We start from the raw sequence: 23,841 nt of genomic DNA, 5'->3' as shown, positions 1-23,841 counted from the left end.
TCATTCAAAACAGAATGAGTCGAGGAGAACTGGAGAGAAAAATATACCAAAAACTAACATATCTAAATTTACTGACTCTCGAACCAAAGTGAAGAAACCTTATTAACTCTACCAAGGTTATTATTTCAAACAACAGCTGTTTCCTTATGAACTTCCCCTGAGCTTAGTTACTCTTCACCTTCAGGAGGTATCGATTCATATCTGACTTTCATATTCAGATGGGAAGGCACAAATCATCTCTTTCAGATCATCCCCAGATCCTCTCTCAGATTTGTTACCATTCACAGGAATCACCAATGCAAAGTGAAACCAAAGGAGCTGTTGTGCTTTGGCAACTGTTCTTCAGTGTCCCACATGAGGCTCTGGCATGACCACACTTTATGTGAAATGCTGAGGCTGGTTGGCAGATTATTCTTTCCTCTCAGGAGGAGCAGGCAGCTATTTCCAACTCCCTTGGTTCCTGTCTGACATGCACTGGCCATTAAACTCCCAGCCTTTCACAAATGCAATCCTGAGGCCTCTACCTTAAGATTCAACTCTCCATGCAGCGAGGATTTGTGGCAGTATGGGCTACCAGCTGGGAAAGAGCTCTCTGCCTGGTTCCATACTGACACTGTAGCTTCTGTCTCTGCCATCTAGTTCCATTTTTCCTCCTTATTTCTAGAAGACTAGATGCAATAAAACTCATTCATTTCCAGAGCATTTTCCCTGCATATTTCCCACTTGCTTCTTGAGTACAGGAAGGAGAATCCTTCATGTTAGCTGCTCTCTGGTTTTCACTACTGGGGACACATTTCTTTCAAGTAGGGGCTGCAACTTGACCAAAAATATACAGGCTCAAAGTTCCCATCTGGGAACAGACCCCACATATGAAAAAAAAAGAGACAAAACTGACAGTGAGGTTTCAATAACATCTTTAGGTGTTTTGTGGTTCTACCCTAATTCATATCTACTCTTCAAACTTTTCTTGCCTGAACTCTCCCATAACACTCACTTGTTTGCTGAATTTTACTTCCTCACACTTCTCTGTATTGAAGCTTCATTTTAAACCTCTTTTCACTTAGGTCATCCTGCCCTCTCTTTCTGTCAGTACACTGTTAATCACAGGAATGACCAAGTCTACCAACTAAGTAGAAAATTTGGGCACCGTATGCCTTCCCAAATAGCAAACCTTTAGACTCACTCATGATGCAGTACCCAGGCAAGACAAACACCATTACTTATTGAGGCAAACTCAGCTCTAAGAAATTAAATTTCTATTAATTGTTTGTTTCTTTCTTTTTTGGGCCCCTACAAATTTCTTCAGTGTCTTAATCCCATGTAGGAACATGTTATCTTCACACTGAGCCATTTTCCTGAATAAAGAGTTAAGTGGTATATGTTCATACATATGAAAACTTCCTTAAATGTTAGTTAAAAGAGAGATGTGTGTAATTACTCAAGCTCACTTATTTCCTCTTTATCACACTACTCTCATAGGTAAGAACATACAAAATAAAGCTAGAGTGAGAAAGAGCCTTTGGTCTCTTGAGAAGAGCTGTTGCTAAAAGCTACCAAAATGAGGACTGAAAAAAAAAGGTACGATATGTGCTGGTAGAGCACAAGAAAGTTTCATTGGGAACTAGTTACACAGACTGAATAAGAGGGCTTTTGTCTGAACTGACAACTAATTGACATGAATTAGATTACGAGATAGCTGCCTCAAAACCTCTACAGCCAAAACTGCTAGCAGAAATACCATTAGAGGAAAGCGGCACAAACAATAAGAAAAAAAAAGAAAAAAAAAAAGAAAAAAAGAAGAAAAGATATTGTGTGTTACTTTGTGTCCAACAGCTTTTAAAAAGCCAACATTGCTTTCCCTGAGTGGAATCTAGTCCAAAAATGCAGTGAACAAATTTGTCACGGGAAAACATGAGAATTATTTACATCTGTGGTACTGCCATGGCTGGCCAAATTCCTCTCTACATGGACCGAGCTGCATTTACAGAAGGAAGCATAGTTTTTAACTGCCCTAAAAACAGGGTCAGATGAGGTCACAGTGACAACGAGATGTGAGTGTGGGGTGTCACAGCTCTCTGCCACTGCTGTGCACAGACTGCAGGGCACATTGTAGCCCTGGGAAGGGGCAGGATCCACTTTTGCTTTCGTGCAATTCCAAAGGGGAGGAATTCTCATGTCTGGACACAAATGCGTAATTTATAATCCATACCTTCATATTGTAACAAAATAAATTAACCTAGATGGAAGCCATACCTGTGAGGACACTCAATATTTAAATCTATATTAAAAATATATGCTTTGTTAAGAAGAAACAGAATAGGCTTGGTAATGGAGTTGCTTATTTTGGTATGTTTTACATATTTTATAAAGCCTGATACAAATTTCAAATGCCTTCAAATCCTTCAATAGTAGTTTTTGATCTCAGTGTTTAACAGTGTTCTGCTTTCTAGTATTCATGAGAACTGATTTATGAGCTCAGAAAAGAGTATGAAGTTGAGCTTCGCTGGGTTGATTACAGTATTCAGAGTACCATGATTCAGAAGCAGCAACGTGCTCAAACACTAATGCTAGAGGCATAGTTTTGCCTTATAGGTTGGGGTATATGCTAAACATGGACCTGAAGTGCCTCTCTAACATAAACCATAGTCTTTCTCCCTGCCTCTTTTCTTCAGCATTTTCAGACAGCTTTCAGAAATATTGTAACTTCCCCTGTTTAAGAAGTAAACAGTCAAAGCACCTTGAAAACAAGGATGATCTTTTTTCTTAAAATATGAAAAACTCTGAAACCAATAAACCACACAAGCTGCCTTTCTCTTCATCTATCCTACTGCCCTACTTCACTTGTGTTCCCTCAAGTGAGATAGGAATAAAGTTGCAGCTGGAATCTACAGCATCTACAGAATCTACAGACTCTACAGTGGTGAACTGGTGGGATTTACTACGTACTTCAATAGGACCAGACTATTTTTTGGACTGAGAACTTTGAGTCTTCTCTCCAGAAAGCTTAATTACACAAACTGAGAAAAATGTGGGGAAAAAAAAAAAAAAAAAAAAAAAAAAAAGCAAAATTTTCACCAGAAGATGCGTTAATGTAAATGAAGCAAACTAAATCAATTTTTATTGAAACCAAATTACTACAAGACTCACAAGGAAGAAAGGTTTCCAGTATGTTCTGTCTTTGACACCACTCTTAAATTGACTCCTTGATGTGAACATGTTGTATCAGGACAATTGTGTTGATATTGGCTCTCATTAGTTGGTTTTTTTTGTTTAGTTTTGGTTTTGTAAACCAGAAATCAATTGCACATAGACAGGACAGAGGCACACAGCAAATGAAATACATTTTTTTTTATGCTTTTACAACAAAGTTGGTTTTGGCATGCTAATTTCAGTTAAAGATTAATAAATATACGTCATCTATTTTTGGACTTGAGTTGTGCTAAGAGCCAATTTTAAATCAGGGCTCACCCTCAGCTATATAGATAGGATAAGGTTCCTTATAAGGTTCCTCTTTTGTCATATAGTTTCTCCCATAATAGTCCATTCAGGGGCAGGGAACTCAGAGCAGAATAGCAGTTTCATGCCACCTCTTACTCTCTCGTCATCCAAAGCTGTTGAAGATTTTCAGCAGTGTAACCAGACCAGCATAAACTGAAAAAACAAAAAAACTAAGAATATTTGCAATCTGTTTCTCATCATGATTTATCGACTTATACCTGTGTGCAATTGATTCACTTTCCCTGGTGGGTGCTCAGGGCAAGATGTGCTGCAGCCCTAAGTATCCCATCACTGCAGGCAGGACTCTCCTCCCCAGCTGTTTTGTGGCTCACTCCCAGGAGGGCAATAGTAAGGGAAGTTGTGGTTGGCCAGTGAAGAGAGCACTGATAGCTGCAGACTGAAGGACTTCATGCCTAAATGTTGCTATATTGTTCACTAGCGTGGTACAGCAGTTAAATGATCATGGCATCCATAAAAATTTACCAGTAAAAGTTGTACTAAGGAGGGAGAGGGAGAGGGATAGGGAGAGGGAGAGGGAGAGGGAGAGGGAGAGAACCTTCCCACACATGTGAAAGGAAGGTACAGAACAACAACCAAGGAGGAAGTCAAGTGTCTTGCACTTGAAAGAAAATCATTGGGAAATGTCCAGTATGTGGATCTACAAAGCTTTAAGAAACTAAGGTGAACATACAACATTTTTCTGGAATGTTCAAAGAACCACCCCAGAGAATATATGAAATCATGCAGAAGTTGTTTTTCCTTTTGTAGGTAACATCAGACATTTAATCCAGCCTAGGGCAGGTATTTACATACTTGTAGCCCTGGGACCTGCATACCAATGCCCCATGGGACTGGAAGACCTCTGGAGTGGGCAAGTGAGGACTAGGATAGTCCAGAAGCAGGGAATGAGAATGTCTCTGCAAAGTCTCGCTTCTGTAGAGCAGGACAGTACTGGGTTGAGGGAATGGCTTCTTTGGAAGAGCCCAAGCAATGCCAGCCTAGCAGCCTAGTTGTTCTCTTTGAAGACACTGTCTCACAGCTGAGGTTTCAGAGTATTCATAAGACCAGCATCAACAGTCCCACTGCCTGCAAAGTGGTACAGCCCCAGCATGGAACTCACACCTGGATCCAGCCCTAAAAATCCAAGATTTGCAGGTTGGGCATATTTGTGAAATGTCTCTAATCAGAGAAAAGACAATTCTGTTCATTAAGCTGGTAGTCAGGGGCTCACAAATTCCAAATTCTCCCCACAGCTTTCTCGTTTGATCTCAAGCAATTCACTTCATGTCTGTCCTCTAGTTCCATAATAAACACAGAAAGATTTTTTTTTTTAACCTGTTTACCTGGTCTTTCAGAGCTCAAGGTCTTCAAGATGCTCTTCAGAAATTTTCCCACTGTATGTGGTGTCCTCATATACAGGAGAGTGACTGAGGTTTTCAGGCACTACTGTTCCATAAATATGTAACAGTTGCTGAAACCTAAAAGATCACACTGGATGCAGAGCTAAGATGACATAAGTTAAAGGTCAAGAAGCTTTTCCAGAAAAGTAAATATTCCAGAAGATATATATCTTGCTTTTTCTTAAACTAAATATTATCTCTTTCTAGTTTTGAGAGGATTAAATGTGACTTCTAAAAATTTTAAATATTTACAGACAGACTGCCTGAGAGAGCAGCAAAATGCATGTACATAGAAGTCCTTCAAACATTATCCTTCAATAATATCTCTACTAAATTATCATCTGAAAATCTACAAATAAAATCAGGTCTTGACAGTACTGTGTACAAGACTTTGTAACAAGAACATTCTTGTATGTCAAAAGGGAAGCACTTTTGCCTATGTGCTGTTTTATCAAGGCCATTCAGAACGTGTGATAATTCCAGACAAATGTCGCTCTTCTTATCCCCTGATTCAAAGAGGTTTTTATTGCAGACTTAGCAGTGTAAGGCCAGCACTTACATCTGAGCACTCTCATTTTATTCACCAGAGAACAACGGGAGAGACACAAATATGCTCAAATATTCTAGACAGTTACACTCAAAAATAGGAAAGAAATTCCCTGCACATGCTGTGGCTTTCATTGGTTATAAACAGCTTTCATTGGTTATAAATATTTCTAGTGGTCTGCAAGTGTAAGTGTGAAGTACAAAAAGGTGCTTACACAGCATTTTAACAGCTTTACAAATGAAAGAGGCATGTGTTTCCTCCTCTGCTGCCTTTTCTTATTTAGTTTTTAATCTATGATAAACCCCTATGAAGATCTCAGATAATTTCCCCTGAAAAGTACTCTTCTCTGAAGGCTAGTGTCAGTATGAATATGACATGAGTAGTCAATTTTTTTATTCCTGAGCTTTTCAGTATCACAGTAGCTCAAGGGAGCATCTAGATATTGCAGCAAAGCTGGATATGGTGTTTCAGCACTTGGAATTATTTGTGCCTCAAATTGCACTTCTCTGTATTAAATAATTCGAGGTGATCCATAAACACCCAAGTGTCTAAATCATATTATTCACTTTCAATGTCTTCCTTAGTGCTGATGAAGAATTTCACACTTTCCACATACAAAGCTTGCAGCATTCCCTCATCTACTTTATGGAAAATATATCACTGTTCAAAGCCCTGGACCAAACCCCATTGGGTTTGGAAATTTAGCCACAACTCAATCAGCTGAGAATACTTTTGCTCAGAGGCAAAAAAAGCAAAAAAACCCAGGGGCCCTGTACTAAAATGTCAGTAGCCCTGGCTTTGATTTGTGCCTTCTACAGTTGTACACAAGTAGAAGGAAGAAAGAGCTACTGAAGAAAAAGAGTGCTGAAAAAAGATGAAACTCCATCAATTAAAATCCATTTTACTTCTATTCTGACAGAATTGAACTGTCTATACTAGGGAATTATCTCAATAATTAGTCAATCTTGTCCAAGAAAACTTAAGAATCAAGGACCTTTAGAGTTGGAAACTTGACCTTTTTTCCCCTAGACATAGTCTGTGTAAATCTGCATAATTTTCTATAAATCCTGACATATAATGTAAAGGAAATAATCCATGCTACTATGTCTGTGACCTATTTTTTTATCCTCTCAATGCATCTTAAAAAAAAGCAGGTACACCAGAGAAGAAATAGGACCTACTGGGCCCTTCAAGGACTGCAAATGCTTCATTTAAGGATTTATCTTTTCAAGAAAACAGTACTCATTGTTCCTTCTGAGCTGTCCTGGTCAAGAACAGGAGGTGGCAGGAAATCATTAGGCAAAGGATACATATGGGTCAGAGGTGGTATTTTTGAACTATTATTTTAAAATACTTTGAACTATTTTGAAAACATTTTGGGGAGCTGAAGTACAATTGTATGCATGATTCTCTAGGCTGACAGCAGCCTGATCTCTCCCTTCCCATTTGGGCACTGACAACCATCTCCTTAGATCATTACTCAGTCTAGCCTGTTTTCTATGTCAGCATCAAAAGCCTCCTCTTTGCTAAATTTTCTGCCGTAGAACTTCCTATTATCACATCATTAATACAAAATCACTGGCAGCCAAACCTCCCAAACACTGCTATGAATACCACTCTTTTATCTGCTTAATCCTGATATGGAAAATAGTACATTGTGGCCATTTTAATAAGCACCTTTGTGGTCAGACTGTGTCTTTCAAAATGTTCATCAAACTATTCATTGGCAATACATTTTATAATAAAATTCCTATATTCTGGAATAGTGTATAGACCTATGGAATTTTGTCAAGACACTGACTGAATAATTGTACCAAGCAAATAATAACTATACCAAGCATATGCAATCTATAGAATATGAGGCAAAATTCACTTATTTTTTTACCATGGTTCTTCTTATCACATTTGTTGCTGCACCCAACTCGATGTGTACCATCACTCCATAACCTGATTCCCAAGTGTGGAAGAAATCAGTTCAAACCTGTCCTATATCTTCCTGTCAGTCAGGCAGCTACAAGATGACTCCAGGAGAAGGACTGGAGAAGACTCCAGTCTGCTGCAATACCCCTCAAAAGGCATATTTTTGTCACCTTGGTAGACACATCGGTGCACAGGGTAATGTGCCAATTCCCCCTGAGCAACATGAGAGCTGGAGAGTGATGGATAAACACCAGCAAATCCCATGACTCACTTCCCTGAAGAAAAGGGTAAAGAAACCTTTAGAGAAAGCCTAGCCCCGTATTTCAGGACTATCATATCTCTTTTAGAAATCAAGATGTATATCTTCCCCACAAGCCTGCAGAAGTGCCTACCCTCACAGATGAGCAGCTTCCTGCCCTACTGTGCCTGCATGGCTTGTGAAAGGAGCACAGTCTGTGCAGGACTCAGCCATTGCCACATCAAAGGGTGAATGGACTCTCACACATGCATATTTATATGCTTCCAATCCTTCAAAACTATTTACATTTCCAACCTCTCTAAAAGTAGTAGCTTTAGCTATTACTTTTAGCTTTACATGAACAGCTTTGCATGAATGACAATAATAAACAAATAGTCATTTCTATCACTATGTGTTTTAAAATAAAACCTATAGTACATGAACAGTGTGCCTGATTGCACTTTCAGAGATTACTACCAGCGTATCTTTTACATTCTTCAAGCAAAATGTGAAAATCATGTGGAAGCTTTAAAAGTTCACATTGAGTTACTTGATTTATATTCTTCCACATACATTAATTTTTAGTACCATGCAAATATTTCTGTTGGCACAGTATTCTCTACCCTGGAGAATTTAACTGGATTCACAAATTGTTACAATATCCCTCTGTTAATTTAGTTTGTTCACAGTATATATTAATGGATGACTACCCAGTAAGCAAAGATACAAAAATTGTAGTTTGGACAGTTGATAAAGGTCTGTAGCTATTATGGCATTGAAATACTGAAAAAAAATTTCAGATAGGTTTTTCGTCTGACTACTCCTAGCTACTGATAGACCTTCATCTGGTTTTATGAAGGGTGTTATGCACATAGAGTGACATTGGCTGCAAAGCACAGTCTGGACCCAATGATCCAAATAGTTCCCTTCTGCATCTATGTTCCAATAAAAATGCTGTCAAACTAACAATACCAGCAAAAAAGGGAAGGTTGAAGGTATCTCTGACTTTTTTTTACTGCATATAAAAACTCCTCCTTACAAATGACTAAACATTCTGAGACAAATATTGTTGGGTTTTAGTGAAAATAGAATTTAAGGTATTTTATGAAACAGCAACCTTTTTCTCCAAGTGAGGAATAAACAGACCGTGTTTGTTAAACCTTTTTATTCAACATAACAAAGTTTTTGCCCTTCTGGTTTAGTTTAATTTTTTGTGCTTTCTACCAAACAGGATGAGCTCAAAGCAGTCAAGCATGTATAAAGGTTAAAACACCCTTGAAAGGCTACCCTGTTCTTGCTTATAATCTCCTCCCACAGCTCACAAGCCCTGCCTCTTAGCCTCTTTAGTATTGGTTTTAGGTGTCCAGCATCTCTGCACATTCCTTTTAAGTTTCTGAAGGGGAAAATGAAAGTGTCAGAGAGGAACCAGGCTATTGAGGACCTTGCAAACAGACAGGTTTTTTTTCAAATATTTGTTTTTCTCATCTTGAGGCCTCCAGGTATGTTTGATTTAAGGCACTGAAAGAGCAACCATCCAGCGGGTAGAACTTTTTCACTAAGCAAACAAGCACAAGGATTAGAACATTAGAACCCTAAAAGTGCTTATGTTGCTTCACACTTTGTGTTAGCTAAAATTTTCCTGCTAACGAACTCAAATGAGTTTCCAAGTCAGCTGAACAATCTCACAGATATTTTTGTGACATGTTACTAGCAGCTCTGATACATAAATGGATCTTATTAGAAAGTGGGTGCTGATTTCTAGTGATAACTTTTGCTAGGTTGAGAGACATCTGCAAATATTATCTATTGGCTTATTTTTGTACAAAACCTGCTCTGCATACACACATACTTTGTTCAAATAAAAGCTAAGGAGACATATGTATTCAGACCTTCGTTGTAGAATTGTGCAAGTGGTTTTTTAAAGGGTAAATAAAGGTCTTTGCATATAATGGGCACATGAAAATGTCCTGAGGGACTGCATGATGTGTTTTAGCAACACCACTCCAAGAAAAGGCAACAGTAGCCTACAGCCAAAATCCCTTTGAATAATTTATCTGGAAGATCATTGAGAAAAATGAGTGGGAAGCATGTGAAAAAAATCCCATAAAAGCTCCCTGTTAAGGGAATGAAAGCATAGTTGTTCAAGGAGCAAAAATGACACTGATGCCCTCCAGTAACATGGAAGACATTGAAAGCCATGGTCCACAACGTCAAAAATACGTAATATATTCTGGTTTTATTTTGTAAGGAAGAGACATTTCAGAGGTATGGTACACCAAGCTCTTACATAGAAACAGAGGCATAAGTACTTCTCTTTTCAGTGGTATTAAAAGCTAGCAGGATGAGCTTCCCAAAACTGTTGAATGTTCACATCTTTAGTTGCCATCTTCATCCCACAGTCTTTCCCAATTAACACCAGCTCTTCAATGTTTCAGTATTACTACCAGGGAAGTAACAAATCTCTGCAGAGTCCAACCCAGTATAACTCTTTTTCAAAATTCTCTGCTATTGTCATCTAAAGCTGTGCAAAACCTGTTGAAAAAAATGTAAAACCTTAAGCACTGACCTGGTACATTCCTATCAAGTCAAAAATATGGACCACTTTTAGAGAAAACACACCAACTCCTGGAGAAATTTTCCCATCCAGGAGAGTGTCAGACTGACTAGGAAATGAGGAAGCCAGTGAAGGGGATATCCAACAGACATCTGAAAGTCTGAAAAGATAGCAGTACCCCATTCTGTGGCTGCAGAGAAGGCAGAGTGCAGGGCAGCCCAAATTGCTCAGACTCATGCCCGAAGCCGGAACATTTCTCTGAATCTGAGAGACTTGGTGGCAAACAGTTTGACAAGTCACCTTTTATTATCACGCCTGATGATGTGCCTTAAGAAAGTGGTCAACATCTCCACTCTTGAGTCACCATCACCCAGGTGAGACATGGATCTCTTGTTGAGTGTTTCAGAAAGAGCCATTACATCTGCATTACACTATTATTTTTTTTTTTTGCTCAAAATTTCAATATTTTTGGACTTCTATCATACCACTAATAAACATACACATGTATACAAATATGTGTATGCACATATATATGTATGTGTGTGTATATATATGTATATATATATATATATATATAATGCATATATGCATATACATACATCTATATGTATATACATATTTTCACTAGTGGATCTCCATCCTGGCCTGCCTAAGAGTGGAGCAGGACAAGAACATTAGTGCTGTCTGTGCTTGTATGAGTGCTTGAAGTGCCTTTTAAAATAGGAATAAATTACTTTATGTTTTGTTGTTTTGTTGTTTGCTTGGGTTTTCTTTAAGGGAGGAACACTTCAATATTGCACATTTTCTACGTAAAGTATTGCCCTTCTCGCTCTACCTGAAAAATTTGGCTGTATGCTTAGTACTCCAAAGAAATTCAATTGAATTTTTTGAAGACTGACATCTTGCCCTCTTTTCCACGCTAAGGAAACAAACAAAAAAAGAGTTTGAAGTATTACATGTGTAAAAGAAAGATATTTATTAAGATGGCTAAAAGCAGAGCAGCATCTGGTCCAGCAAAACATAGGCTCCAACAATGGAAAACTTTTGCAATATAATTAAATGTTCTTTAAATTGTAATCTTTTTGTTTAGGGCAAGCTGAATGATGCTTTGTCTCAAGGTTTAGGTTTTTTAAGTAACTGGAAATGATGATTAGGATTTTCGTAGCAAGAGCTGGTGGACTGTGATGATGTGAAAACAGCAAATCATGGTTTCAATATGTTAAGACATTCCCCAAGGAAACTAGATAAGGGTGCACTGCAAATCAAGCACAGATTGTTGGGTGATGAACAGCACAGACCTGTGCTTACTAAATAATGTTCTCAGTCATCTCAGTAACATTTGAGTCATAAAAAGAAGCAGTGATTTGGTTAGAGCAGACATGCAGCAGAAACTACATACTTGGTGGTCCCGGCTTTTGCAGACTGCTGCTTTAACACAGTCAAATAGAACAAAAATCTGGTGATTTATTGTTGGAATACATTTCACTCTCTGGGCTGGATGCCATGAAGTTAGGGTCAGGGCTCTGTGGGCTGCACTAAACATATCTTGTTCAAACCAACAGGCACATCTTACTCCTAATCTTCACACACTGCCCATTAGAGTCTCCCTGGCCCTACTCTACCCATTATTTACTGCAGGCCTCCACGTTTTAAGGTAAAAATACTGTCTACCAAAATGTCACACAGTTTTTTCACCAGTGGTCAAATGCATAGCTGACTCTGAAAATCAGAACCATGTGAGAGTGAGCAGAAAATATGTCATTACACTCTTGGGTTTAAAATAATATATCTAGCTAGTATTTCACATCACAAACAGCAATGGCCCAAAATCTTGGGACATACTCATGCAATGCAAGTATTCACCCTGTGTAAAGGTAGACCTGACACAAGGTAAAATTTGCCTGTAGAGACTGGTGAGCCTGCTGCAGCCCTGCCTGCTGTCCTGAAGTGAGGCAACAGGCAGCAGCCTCCTCTGAAAAAAAGGGCAAAACAAACAAAAAAAACCCACCAACAAACTCTGCCAATAAGGGATAAATTAATAGCCTTCAAAACTAGGCTTCAAACTCCACCAAACTAGGTCTCCTGGGATGGCAGATTAATTCAGCAGTGCCCTCTGAATCATTTTGGTGCCAAGATGAGATAAAGCAGTGATCAGCAGAGCAGGCAACTATGCATAAACTCTCCTTGCTGAGCTCATCGAAACTACCCAGACTGCAACTCCAGAGTTTTGGCTAGAACTTTCTACTGCTCTATTTACACTCACTAATTCTTTAAATTAATTGAGAGACTACAATTATAGCAGAGAGTAAGATGCTAGCCAGGATTCCAGTTACAATCCTTATTTGATAGGAAGTTAATATGATTACATTCAAATTCTAGCAAAGCTATGTGGGGAGTATTGGCAACCTCCTGTATAGCAGAACTGTATCAAGTGATGTGAATAAGAGGCTCAGGCTCTAAACAGCAAGGCTTTATCCAAATACTTGTAATCAATACCTGTATCCTGCTGTTCTTCAGCTACTCTGTCACAGATATCACCTGCTCTATCTTTAAAAATAATTAGCACCATCAATCACATTTGCTTAAAACACAAACAGGGTAAAGGAGCTGGAAGTAGCTTAACAAATGAAAAAGTTTTTATATGTAAATTATATCAATACATTAGAGTATATAATTCCACAACATTATTCACTGCAGTATCATTATTCCTTAATGTGTGTGAAAGAGCCATGGGAACCCACAAGCATCGTCTTCTCTGTGGTGTTTCTTAGGAGATGCCACATTGAAATCCTCTCCCACACCACCGTGCTCATTAGTTCAAGGAATACTGCAGCCAGAGGGAGTGTTGTGGCTGGTTTTTTACGAAAAAGGCAATCCACACTGGTGTGGCTGCAGCTTAGCAAGTAAACAGTGTTAACACAGAGGCACTGCAAAGTAGCTTAATTCCAGTCTATTCCTGGTACTTTGTTGGTGTGTGTTTGGGTAGCAGCTAAGACTAAATACTTTTCATACCAGTGCTTTCATTAGCTTAGGAATTCTCAAGGAATATATTAATTCCAAATTACCAGAGATAAAACATGACTCATAAGTATAAAGACCAATGAATGAACACTGCACATTTTCAAAACAGGATAAGATAAGGTAAATGTGGCACCTTGAATCGGGTCAAATCCAATCTTACTAACAGGCACTACATTGGAACCTCGCACTCTTTTTTCCTCCAAAGCTCAGCATATTCACAATGGATCATTTTCCAAGAATTCAGCTGTTTTCTTCTCCTAGCTGGAAAAATTACCAGTAAATGTAATTTCCTGGACACTATTTGACAAACATTTTCAGCTACATTTTTTGTCTTTAAATGTTTGTAGACATATGGAGTTATTACAAATATTTAATTTTTATTCTCTAAGTGTTATTGACTAATACAGTAAAACTGGTCAGAAGCACTGTTCCCTCCCCCCTCTCCTGGGGAGGTGTTCAGCCCATTCTGACATGAGTGGTGTAATCTGCTACATTCTGAAATTAGTTTTCCATTCATAATATTAACAACCTTCACCTTTTCAAAGCATCTGGTGCTGCAAGAAATTGGAAAGAGCAGCCTTGCCATATTTTCGTGATACCAGAAATTATAAAATAAAGCAAAATTAATGGAAAATCCAGAGGAAAAAACTAGTGAATTGCTTTACTTTTTTTTCTTTATTTATGCAGCATTCTTCTCAGCAGCATTTAATTCTGTTTTCTCTCTGTTAGAAAAACATATACCTGCACTACATGTGAAACATCTTCTTGAGTAAGGAAAAATTGGTGTATGCAAGAAAAGCTTGAGATATGTTAGAAAACATTCACAAAATCTTGAATTAATTTCAATTTAAAAGTTATTTTAGTTTTCATAATTTACTGCTGTGAGTAAAGAAATCACAGTACTAAATCTGAGAATGAAGAAATACAGAAAGTAATAAGAAAAGTTGGTGGCTAAAAAATAACAAAAACGTAAAATTTGAAACTCCTATGATTTTATATTGACTGCACATAAAGTTTTGAGCTCCATTAGAAATAAAACTCCTGGAGTTTTGATCAAATTTTTAAATACTAAAATCAGTAAATGAAGCTAAAGAAGTGTCTGGAGAGTGAAACAGCTTAGGGTTTGACCTCTAGATTTGTACAGCTGGTAGCATTTGAGAGTAAGTTTACTCATGTGCAATAAAAATCTTCTAATGGACTGAAATCTGCACTGAAAAATCTCCAAATAATAACCCGCTGTTGCTTTAAAATAGGTCTTCTCTCTAAACAGGATTTTAAGATACTGATCAAATCACTGTAGACCTGTTAAGAGTGTTTGGCACTTTCTCCTCTTGGAGATTTCACGCTGTAATAAGAGGAATATAAGCATGAGACAAAAAACTTCCCGTGTGAGAAGCAATGCGTGACATGGGTGAATCTGCACAACTGCGTAGCATTATAGACTCTGGTCTTGTTTAAAAAGAGAAAAAGTATGCACACTCAGCTAAAAAAAAAAAAAAAAAAGCACCCACAAAAAAAAAAAAAAAAAAAAAAAAAAAAATTACAATGATAATCAGGATCTAAATCACATTATATATTGGCCTATACATATGAAGAATTCAAGATAAATATTCCAATTTGTTTTCTTTCTTTTTCAATTAGGCATTAAATGTCCACTTGGGAGTCTTGGAAAATTTGTTGCAGACAAAGGAAGCAGCTCCAAAATGAAAATGCAGTCTCCTTTCATGAGAGCTCTCAGTGTTTTCAGACAAATCCCGTGTCTGAGATAATTTGCCAGAAAAGTGTGTTAGTTTTAGTATTATTCAGACACAATTCATAGAACATGTTTTATATCTGACATTAAACTAAATTATGATAGAACATTAAGATTACATTATAACATTTTGGCTTTCTGACAGCCTAAGGCACCTGTTCTGAATAACAAATCCTCTTGACACTGAAACGTGCTTTCCTTAAACTTCTAATAAATAATCTTTTGAGTGCTTAAAATTCACTGTTTCTAAAAAAAAAAAAAAAAATCCCAAACTTAGTTACCTGCATACTCCTGCAAAACAAGCACGAAACAGATGAAAGTGGAGTGGCTTTATTCAAAGAAATAGCTGTAGGAAATCACGAGCTTCCACCTCTCAGAGGTTGAGTGGCTGAAAAGGAAAGATTAATTATCCTTCAAAGGTGCCTGTTTCTATAAAGGGAGCCAAGGGTAACAAGCCTATACTTAACATATAAATATCTGAAGGCAAGTTAGAAACCCTTCTCCTGTGACAGATTTTAACCCTTTGCTGTAACTACCTTTCTAGTGCAGCTTGCAGGATTTTATTTAGGGCAAATCTGATGCCTTAAGTTTTAGCTTTCATATTTTTCAGATTCTGTACTGCCTTAGTGTGCAACTCTGAACTTCATATAAAGTGTTAGCAAGTTCTCTTCACAGTTTAGTTTGACAAAACAATCCTTTTCCAGCCTGAGAACCAAGGACATCTTTGCAGCATTAGACTCAAGAAGTGTGAACAGGAGCGAGTTGAGGAGAGCAATCTGGGAGGATGGGACTTCATAACCTGAAGCTGTAATTGGACAATTGACCCCAAATTTGTAAATGGACCAAAACTTATAAAAGTGTGAAAACTCGTGACCAGGTGTCCATCTTGGGCAGAGTCCTGGCTGGGCTCTTGTGCTGCCCAAGGTGTATCCTTTGAAGGCCTTTAAATAAATTCCTACTTCATTCCTTTAACTCTGTCCAGCCTCTGTTCCAGGTCAGCCTCTTTAGGCACCAAGTCAAGTACAAGATACTTCAGTAAGAACACCCTTTCTCTATATTTTTGAAATAGATAAGTAACAAATTTAAAACCTTCCCCAATCTTTTACCAAGAAACTTAATAAAAAACTGTATTAAATTGCCCAGAAAAAGTGTGAAATCCTCCAAGACATCAAGTCAAGCAAATATCTCACAGAAGCACCATAGGTTATTCTAATCCTTGCAGCTTGACTAAATGACCAATAAGGCTCCCTTCCAGCTTTGCATGTTTTCATGGAATAAAAAAAATACAAAAATTATTAATTTTGCCAAACTTCCAGCATCTTCAGACTCAATAGGAACACTGTATTTTTGCTAAAGCAGATTTCCTCTAACCATACACAAATCTGTGTCTATGTAGATCTCTTTCTACATCTCTGCTCCCATTGAATTTGTTCCTAGGGGATTTATCTTCACAAGAAATTTTCTTGAGCAGAACCACCCCTGTTTCCATGACATTCACAGTTCCACATTTAGCTAAGCCAGTAGAGACCACACTCTCCTCCTCCAACAGATATCTTTGTTGGTATTACAGAAAAAGAATGCAGTTGTTCTATTTGTTTTTCCACTGTCTGCTTTGTCAGAAAAAATGGAAGCAAGACTGCCAATAACAACAATAACATGCAACATTTCCTGTTCTATCTTCTAGAAGGGAGTGACACTTTCTAACTCTTTTGGAAGTGTATTTGTCTAAAGACTGAAACAAAACCCAAAACTCTAGGGTTTAGGTCTCTTTAAAAGATCTATCATGCACAGTGGCTAAGAAGGTCAGAAGTTACAAAGAGTATCTCTGTGACAGCTCCCTTAACCACAGTTGCCTGCTCTTGCTAGTATAATACTAAATAATCACCTTTGACAGATATAGGTGGATTATTCCCCTTTTACACAGGCTTTCCTTGGATTTCTACCTTTTTCAATGAGAACTTCATTCCCTGCTTGGTCTGTACAGGTGTAGGGTGACTCCCTCCTCCTCCTGAAGGCTGAGAAGGCATTTTACAGCTCTGTCTCCAACAGATGTGTTCAAGCATAGTCCAAGGTCCCACTTTAGATACGGTCCCCATACATTTATCAGGTAGCAAAAATGATTACTTGCCCAGTTTTTGGTTTGATTTTTTTTTTTTTTTTTTTTGGTTTTGGTTTTTTTTTTTTGTTTTTTTTTTTTTGTTGTTGTTGTTTTTGTTTTTTTTTTTTGGTTGTTTTTTTTTTTTTTTTTTTGGGAGCTTATGAGATAAAGGTTATAGGGTTTTTCTGGACCATGGGGACATGTTAAGTATCCATCTGTTTGTGGTGTGGCCTCTTTTCAAGTGAGGAATCCATTAAATACAAACCTTCCTGACTACATGGCACTTATGAAGCAGTTTCACAGATTGCTACAGATAACAAACTAAGAGCTACTAAAAACAAGCTAATATTGAAATTAAGAAAGTATAAACAAAGAACTCTGAGGGTAGATCAAAGGTTTTTCTGGAAGAATAAGCCCACACAGTAAGGTCTAATCTGAATCACAGCAGCAGCCTTGCAGCTCTACAACATGAAACGGGAGGAATCAATCAAAGGCAAGGTGAGTCAATACAGGGACTGGAAGATAAAAGGTGTGCACACGCGGGTCAACACATATATACACCTGTGGAACCAACAACTGGACACTTCACTTAAGGAGAATCTTAGTTTGTAAAAGTGGAAAGGATAAGCAGGTGAGGGGAAAAGGAAATGGAAAGGGAATGACTTATTTGGGTGTATTCAGCCATCTTCTGACACAAAACCTGGTCTCCATTCTTCTTCCCAAATTTTTTGCTCAGGGAAAATGAAATTAAGAAAAAAAAAAAGATTCAGGAAAAACAGGAAATAACATGTTTCTCTCCATTCTATTCTGTTGTCCTCCTACTGGTTTGCATGTCCATTTTTAAAGACAAAACTCCTGCTGTAGAAGACTAATGACTCTTTGCTTGTCTTGAGTACTGTTGCCTCTTTCTTGTTGGCTGGTCCCGCAATACACAGGTGTGACAAACAAGCCCATTCTCCATTAGATCAGGAATTCATCCAATGCAAGAAGCAGATATTGGTAGAGTTTGCTTTGGTTTTTTATGCCTGGGGCTTTGTTTACTTGTTTCTTCTCTCTGAACAAAGTGTACTGAAACAGAGAAGAATCAAAAAAAAAACCCCAAAAAAGTACAAGTTTACTTTCTTCTAAAAACTATTTCTGACGATCCAGATCAGAACAATTTGTCTTTTAATGGCTATTGAACTTGAAGCTTTGAATTGTAAGTAAATTAATGAACATATGAACATTGCAACTTCCTTCTATGAAGAAAGGGCAGGTGGATTGCATCACATTTTCACTGATCAAAATAAGGAGCAGCACAAATGCAAATGAAGACAGCATTGAAGGGAGATCATAATTACTGTCCAAAAAACTGTTCATTTTTCAGCTGTCACAACTCCCATTCAGCCAGATGTTATTTCTTTTTCATTGTCCTTAATGGCTGTCTTGTAATAGAGAATTGTCTGGATTTCAGCTTTTTGATCTCTTCCTAAATAAACATTTCTGAATGACCATTTTAAGTGTTTTGGAGAGAGCTTGAAGTATGCCAGCAGCTTCTTTGTCAAATCTGTTGTGAAGTTAACATGCAAGTACTTCTGTATATCAAAGGAAAAGGATTTGATGAAGAGTCCAGCTGTCGTGTTCCTCATATTAAAAGCATAATTTTCTTTTCAGCTTCTGCAAAACAGCCTCAGGATTCCAATATCAAACTTCGACTTTTGCATAAATTAATTTTTACCAATATATTTTCCTTTGTTCATGACCATCTTTAATGAGTTTTTTCTTCTCAGTGAAGAGGAGGAAGCAGTGAAGTGACAAACTTCAAAACAAAGGCACCATTTATATATGACACTTTATATGTTAGAAGAACTTGAAGAACTCTTTGGTTCAAAGCCAAGCATTCAGAGATTGAGGAAAGCCAGAATGAAAACTGCCTGGACAAACTTAATCAGGCAATGCAGGCTTTCATTACATGAATGCACACAATAATTTTCTGTTCAACTCCCATCGTCACTTGGGTACTGTGTTGTGCTCACTGCTGGGCATTATGCACAACCTGGGTTTAACTCCTTAGAAAGAATTTCCTTGGGAAATTTTTTTATTTGTATTTCTCATCTTTTTCCTCCTCAGTTCAGATTTCCCCCCGCTTTTGATCCCACCAGCTTCTGCCTCCACCACGGGGGCAAGGTGGTTGTGAGCAGCCACTAGTTTTGTTTTCTGTCCAGTATCCAAACTTGAACAAAGTACTCATGTCCAGACTACATATGAGGTATCATTTTCAAGAGAAGCCTTAATTTAGTGGACCAGATGAAGGGAATATACCCAAATATGCTATGGAAAACACATCTGCTAATTCCAGCTCTTCTTAGGAACAAGGAAAGGACTGACTGCTGATGAGGAATAAGAGACTGATGAGCTCTGAAAAGCCCCCCAGCTGTTTGTAAATTACAATATCTCAAAGGTGATTTGGGATAGATAATCATGAGGTGTACACAAAAGACAAACTTCAAGCCTCATTTAAGCACAGCACACTAAAACTTCCCAAATGGAAAGAACACCAGAATTATTATCTTACCCTCAGAAAAGCCTGATATTTTCCAAATATAAAATATAAAACACAACCTGAGGCAAATCTATGGTGTGGAAAGTTTTAGTCCTATCTTGGAAAAATTAAAAACAACTTTAAAATAAGGTTAAAAAGAGTTTGATGATGGAAAACATCAAACAGGCATATCCACAGATAATACTACTGAATTTGCTTGCCAAATGCAAGAGATCTCTTACAATACCTCTAGTGACTTCTTTTCTTATATGCATGAAGGCATTTTTAAATAAAAATAAATTCAAATAAAACAGACATTTTAGTATGACCAGCCCACTTCTGCACAATTTTCTAGTTCCTGATCAGCTCTGTATGACCTACGAAAGTTCAAAATGCAGTAGATGTATTGATTTAGCAACAAGTAAACATGCCACAGGTTTTCACATTTTGAGCTAACCAGTCACATAATATAGCTTATTTCTCCAGTGCTAGAAGGGTACTTAGATCTCTACAACAGTAAAGCAGACCTTCTTTGTAGCCCAAAGACTGTAGAGCCTGGATTGGTGCCAAATATTTTTCTAGCAGATAAAAATCCCGCCTAAGAAACCCATCTCAGCCCACACTTCTAATAGAAAGGAGAAAGTTAATTGGATCACCAACATGTGTGTTTATATCAACCATGTGGCTAATAGACCATTTGAAAATTTATCTGGCACTTCATCTGGAAAACCAAAACTGGCTGACATTGGGAAGAGGATTTAAAATCCCAAGAATTTCACCAACAAACTCTGTTTCCATTTTTCATTGGCTTAGCATATTTTCTTGCTTTTTTCTGTTTAGTCTATAAAACTTAGTGAGATGTCAGGGTCAGGGATTTGTTAGTCACAATCAATTTGCATGTCAGACAACAATGAGTGTCATATTGCTTGCTAGATAATGACTTGATCTCTTCACTATTCCCAGGCAAGCTTTCCCTTCTCACTACAGTTAGCTTCAGTAGGAGCCAAATAATCTCACTGCCTTTTTGAGGCATGAGGAGAAAATGCCACAGGCATCCATAGACATTTCTTCCTGTTTGCATAATTTTCAGAGAGAAAAGCAGAGTCTAAGAACACTAGATGCCACTGTCTCATGGCCATTGCTCAGGCAGTACATACAGGGCTCTGTAAAAGCCTGAGGTGAATGGCAGGTCCAGTCATTCAGCTTGTGACAAAATGCTGCAAAAGATTCACATTTCAGAGAAAGCTTTCACAAGATCTGAATTGGAAAGCCTTCACAGCATAAAACCTGCACACCTAAAGAACCCTTCTGGGGAAAAATGTAATGAACAGGGGATACCTTAAGATAAAGTGCAAGGGTACTTAGCCAAAGCTTAGAGATTATGCTTTAAAAGAACATGAAGTAATACTTGAATTTATTTGATATTATTTCTACACATCTGTATTTACATCTAGTCCTCTGCAGGCACAAGTCTAAAATACTAGACTACTTTCCGATGACCCAAGCACCCTATAATTCAGTTGGGCATGGAAAAAAAAAAGTGTTTTACTGATGATGGTCTATATTTTCAAAAGAAAAATGTCTAAAACAGTTGGCTAAAGAAAAATAGTGTTATTTCTTTCTTATCTGTCTAAAAGTTATTGTAGTCATTTCTTGCTGAGTCACCTTGGCTTTTATGAAAATAAGAACAAAAGGGCAAATTTGTAAATAGTTGCTTTATCAGTGAAGCCAACATCAGCAGCAGGGTTCTAGACAGAAACTCACCAATATCAAAGTTTAATGCCTACTTTTACTTTTTGTAGCAATAAATGGCAGTGGTGTCTCTAAGAAAATCTTCTTGAATCACTTTGTTGACAATGTTTGTGAATGACAGCTAAAGGGCTCAAGCAGGAAACCTCCACTGTAAACTGAACCATCAGGGCAGTACAGACCTACCTAAATGTCAAGTGAAATTATTGCAATTTTTTAAACCTCTAAGCAGTCTTGAGGAAGCAATCTCTTCAGCTTCAAACATTGTGCATTTTATATTCTGTAGCAACAAATTCTGGAAGATGTCAATATTGACAGAAGTTTTTTCAACTATGTCGCCCTAAATGTCCTCAGTATATTACAGAGCAAATAGTAGTGCAGGTTGTGTCATTGGAGAGAATTTTCTTTGGAAACTCTGTTGCCAACAATAGATATAAATCAAATATTGCTTATTACAAATATTTCTTCTGAGACCCTTTCCCAGACTGCCAAAAGATTTACAGCATTTTCCCCATTGAGATAGGTCATTAAAAAAAAGATCTTTATGAAAACAATTCACATGAAAATGTTTTTTTCCTACACCAAATAAATAAACATTGCAAAGTTGTTTCATAATCATACAAGTATATGTACTAATTTTCCTAGAGGAAAAGACAGTTGACACATGCCATTCAGCTGAATAGGCAGTGCTAAAGGAATCAGGATGCTTTGCAGAAAGCAAACTAAATAACAGCTAAACTAAACTGGCACAATATTAATAACTTCACCTTAAAGGTCTTATTACTTTTACATAGCTCATGATTAGTGCATTTTCTTCAATATTCTCTCCAAGTATTTTCCATTCTTCCTCTTTATTAATAGGTGGGTAAAACACAACATAGAAAGACTATCCGTAAAGTCAATCTAATTGAGCCTAGACCACATGGCAGATGCAGACTTGGTCCTGGTCTCCTTTGTAAACCTGCTTTTTTCTGCCTCCGTGGTTGGCCATGACCTGCACATGCACCATCCCTTTGTTTTTCTTTGGAGGGAAATATTGCTACAGGATCAGAATTTAGAGTACACTCCAGCAGGTCCCTGGGCTCCAGGACCAAGGGAGAATACTGAGAATGCTTCCAGAACTCACCTACACCAAGGAAAAGACATAGATATTATCTATTTTAACAGCTCCATGCTTGTCATCCTTTTCAATTTTGCTCAACAAAAGATATTCTCGACTTCTGCCAGGATGGAAAAGGATTTTAAAAGTCTTAAAATTTGATGACTACAGTAATTTCAGTAACATGAATCAGCCCTGCTAATCAAACCCACAACACTTCCACAAGAGAAATTTTGTACCTCTAACTTTATTAATCTTTCTATTTTCTGTTCCTTTTTCTTTCGTAAATCTAGCCCTCCATTCCATATCTTGCCTAATTTAACATTTCCTAACATTTCCCAGTAATCTCTTTCCACAATTTGCTGGAATGTAACATTTTCCTCTTTATAACAAGCCCTCATGAAATATGAATGCTACAAATTAGTGAACATTTCAAGCATGTTGAGAGATAAACTGTACATGATATTTGGAATAAACCCAGTGAAATCAGAGCATCTTTCAAAACCAAGTTCTAGTGTATTTGTGCTTTGGCTGCTATAAATCATTTCATTGATTTGCTACTATGTAAAGAAACACACAGAAACAAGCTGGCATGTGTATATATACACAGTCCTTGCTAAACCTACCTAGGAGGAAAGAGCCTCTTTAGGAAGATGTAGTATTTTACAAATAGAAAACCATACATAGTTTCAAAGGTGCTATGCTTTGTCACCACCAGTGTGTTTGGTTTTTTCCTACTATGAAATATTTCTGCTATGAAAACCAGGATAGCATGATACCATAACACATCTCAAGGGCATGAATCACACCGCCAACTGTTTCTTCACCAACCGTGATGTGAGAGAGCAGAAAAAACAGATCTTTGGACCACATGGTAGCACCCACTTTACATGGAGGTGTAGAACAATGTGAAATGAAGTAAATAGTGCTTTTGTACCTTGCAATTCAACAGTGGAAACTTAAATCTTTTTGCCTTTTCCAGATTCTTTTTCATCCCGTGCTTTCTGTAACCCCTAGGTACCACTGACCACTACAGCTCCATCCCTGTCAGACCTAAGTGCACCTGTCTGGAAGGACACATAGAGCACATGTAATTTTAATCTTGATCTTATCAATACATGATTCACACAGGAAATTACAAATTCAAGAACATCACCAAGACCATGACAATAAATATAATTTCTTCTTTAGAAACAGTCATATTAATACAAATAAATATTACATGAAATTCCAACATCACATGTCAAGAAGAAATAGTCCTTGAAGGATTGCACTCATCATTCTTAGATGTATGTGTGAGTAAAACTAAGAAAGGTTAACTTTGTTCAACACCGAAACTTCATTTCAAATGCATGCACTTTAAACACACTGCTCTGAGTTTTCCTATTTGTTCTTATGTCAGAGCATTGAAATAAGGTGACAGGACTCATTTCACCAACGTCT

The 23,841-nt window shown here is 37.5% G+C and overlaps 1 long non-coding RNA gene across 1 annotated transcript; it reads right to left on the bottom strand.

Annotated features, from left to right (window-relative positions):
- Nucleotides 1-9,839: 9,839 nt before the first annotated feature.
- Nucleotides 9,840-15,310, bottom strand: LOC121340019. Its single transcript, XR_005953247.1, has 3 exons — nucleotides 15,213-15,310; nucleotides 13,312-13,439; nucleotides 9,840-10,135 (listed from the first exon to the last, which is right to left on the bottom strand). It is a non-coding gene; the product is annotated as an uncharacterized LOC121340019 (long non-coding RNA).
- Between the last annotated feature and the right edge of the window lie 8,531 nt (nucleotides 15,311-23,841).

The sequence above is a fragment of the Onychostruthus taczanowskii genome, unplaced genomic scaffold (assembly GCF_017590055.1).
Source record: "Onychostruthus taczanowskii isolate IOZ18803 unplaced genomic scaffold, ASM1759005v1 scaffold39, whole genome shotgun sequence".
NCBI classification, from domain to species: domain Eukaryota; kingdom Metazoa; phylum Chordata; class Aves; order Passeriformes; family Passeridae; genus Onychostruthus; species Onychostruthus taczanowskii.
The sequence above is the reverse complement of the archived record's forward strand: the minus strand, read 5'-3'. Positions and strand labels throughout refer to the sequence as shown.